We start from the raw sequence: 2,936 nt of genomic DNA on the forward strand, positions 1-2,936 counted from the left end.
ATGTGGTGGTTTTTACTAGCTATATTCTTCCATGTCTCCTCACTTGGATATGGTAATTTCTCTTACTAGTTCTTAGTGAACTAAAAAATATCAAGAAGAGGGTGGTATTCTTCCTAGCTAGGACCTATTGATGATAGTAGCATCATCGTTAATGTAAGGGATAAAATTTATGATATTTATCTCCCTCTTCTTAGTCCTTGTTAGGATTCCCACATATACTGAGAGGGGGGGGTGAATTAGTATCTAACCGATATGAGAAATTTTTCAACTTAAAACATGCAGAACATATTAATAATGTGTACCGGTAAACAGAAAGTAATGCTATAAATAGAGATAACAGTAACCACATGAAAAACACACCATAACACAATGATTTAATGAGGAAACTCGGTGTGGGAAAAACCTCGGTGGGATTTGTGACCCACAATATTCACTTACTGGTCAATAAGAGAATATTACTGCTACAAGAGGGGCCTGCACATGCAGGAAGGCCAAGTGCCTAGAGCTCACTACTCAAATACAAAATGGGAAGTCTCACTGACTTACAAATGGATTATATAAATCCAGTGTCTTGTACTACTTCAAAATAGCATCTATAATTCCAGATCCAGTACCGGTTTCTACTCTGCTTCTTTCATAAACCCTTAACCTATAATTCGCATAATAGGTCTGCTAATTACATTCCTCCATAATAATCCTACATTCTCACAATGTTCTATAATGAACTCTCTTATATAAGAGTCATTTTACATCTTTCCAAGTCGGCTTGCAATGTTTTTTACAATAATAAACAAAATATATTACAATAAAATTCCTGTCGGCTTCCTGTGCCGGTATGCTTCCTTTTACTGCTGGTTCCGGTAGTCTAAGTGCCGATGTAGAGTCTGATCTTGCTAATGCCGACAGAATTCCTTGCCAGTGTCATAGGATTGTACGGTTGCCATCAATGATAAAAACTTCAATCACCTACAATGTCTCATTGGAGTGTGCATTTGCTAACAATCTCCCCCTTTGGCATTGATGGCAACACTCATGAGAAAATTGAAAAGTGTGTCTAAAATTTGAAGTCCAAGAAATATGTGTACCTAAAATGTATGAACTCCCCCTGAGCAGATGAGTCCTTTGTTGATTATTTTCTCATTCCACTACTCCCCCTTTGGCATCAATGACAAAGGTTGTCAAGGTGTCAATAGAGTGTGGTTTTCTGTCTCAACCTTGTAACTGGGTGATTACAATTTGAAAAAGATCCACCAAAATTAAATTTAGGCTTTCAAGAAACTTCTTACTATCTTTTATTGCTACCTCTGTTCTTTGAACTGTATCAGTGAGGTGTTGTATTTGCTTTGCCGGTGTTTTCTAGTCCCTGTACTAATGCTTCAGATATTTCTTTCCTTAGACATGCTAAGTAGTCCAACTTTGGACATAATCTCCATTTCAGATCCTTAGCCTTGCTTTTTATTTTCTCCTTTTCTCTTTCTAACTTTAGTAACTCTTCCTCAAAACTTGTTATCTTTTGCTCAAAAATTGATAATGAATTAGATGAATTAATAAAATTGTCAGCTAGCTTATTAATTTCCTCCTGTATCTTGCTTATTTTCTTGTCAATGTCAACTATCAAAAAGTTTGTCTTGCAAGTATCTCTGTACAAGGTTTTGAATTCCTTAAGTGTGTTGCACAGTTCTGGTAGAAGTGTGTCAAATTCCCTTGTACACTTTTTTATTTGATCCTCAAAGAATTTTTGTTTTTCCTTTTCTAACTTCTCTTTGAATGCATATTCCCTTATTTTCTCAACTATCACTGTGTTGTCAGTAGTATACTTAGATAAAGTGTCAAGTTGACTCAATGAATCCTTATTATCTACATTGCATTTTGGAGCTATCATCTTCAAAATTGGGATTGTGTCATCTATAGCTTTATAAGCTTGTGAACTACAATCTATTATTTTCTTCAAAGAATCTAAAAGAACTTCAGTTACATTAGTTGATTTAAATCCTATAGAAGAGGAACCAACATACTGAATTCCATCGGTGGGAGGACTATCCTTGCTTGTAGTGACCTCTAGTAGGTTAGTATGTGTTTCCATTTCCTTAACCAATGGTTTACCTTGTTCACTAGATGTCGGTGGCACTGATTTTGCATTACCCTGTTGTTGTTCTGGAGCCTGTTGCTCTGCTTGTGTTTCTGCTTGTTGTCATGTGTTATCATGTGTTGGTTTTTCTTGTGTGTTATCTATGTTATCAGTTACCGGTGGCTCACTAGCCATATCTATTTTACTGGTTGTGTCCTTATCTACTACAATGTTGACCTTTTAAGTATCAACATCCACAGTATATAGTACCTCAGAGTTAGGATTAGTATCCTCTTGTGATACATCCATACTATCATCTGCCAGTTGATCTTCGGTTGTTTGTATCGGTGGAGTATCTTGAGGTGGTGGGGGTAATTTATCAGTTATCTTTAAGCTTGGGGGACCACCAATCTTGCCTTTCCCTTTATCCTTGTCCTTTTAATAAACTTTGATAGGCTTGGGATTCCTATACTCTTCCTGTTTTTCTTTCTCCACAAGGAATATATCCCATGCATTTGTAGTTTCCTCTGCAACCTCATTTACTCTTCCAACCATTAGTGCAATATGTCGGTGTGTAGTAGAGAATACTGACCGGTTAGCTTCTGCAATTAGATCATCAATTTCTTTTGGAGAGTTAACTGGGTAGACAAAAGTAATTTTTCAATTTTTATTTTCTTGTCAAGCTCTACCACAGCTTGTCTTCTTGCTTCCAATCTCTTGAATAGTTCATCTAGTACTTCATCTACAACTTGCATTAAGAACTTCTTATAGATATCCAAGTGTAAAATAACACTATTTTCAACCTTTTCTTTATCATTAGTTGATAGTGAGTCATACAATTTTTTTATGTTTTTAAGTTTTCCTTCTT

This window comes from Cryptomeria japonica, chromosome 6 (assembly GCF_030272615.1).
Source record: "Cryptomeria japonica chromosome 6, Sugi_1.0, whole genome shotgun sequence".
Taxonomy (NCBI): Eukaryota; Viridiplantae; Streptophyta; class Pinopsida; order Cupressales; family Cupressaceae; genus Cryptomeria; species Cryptomeria japonica.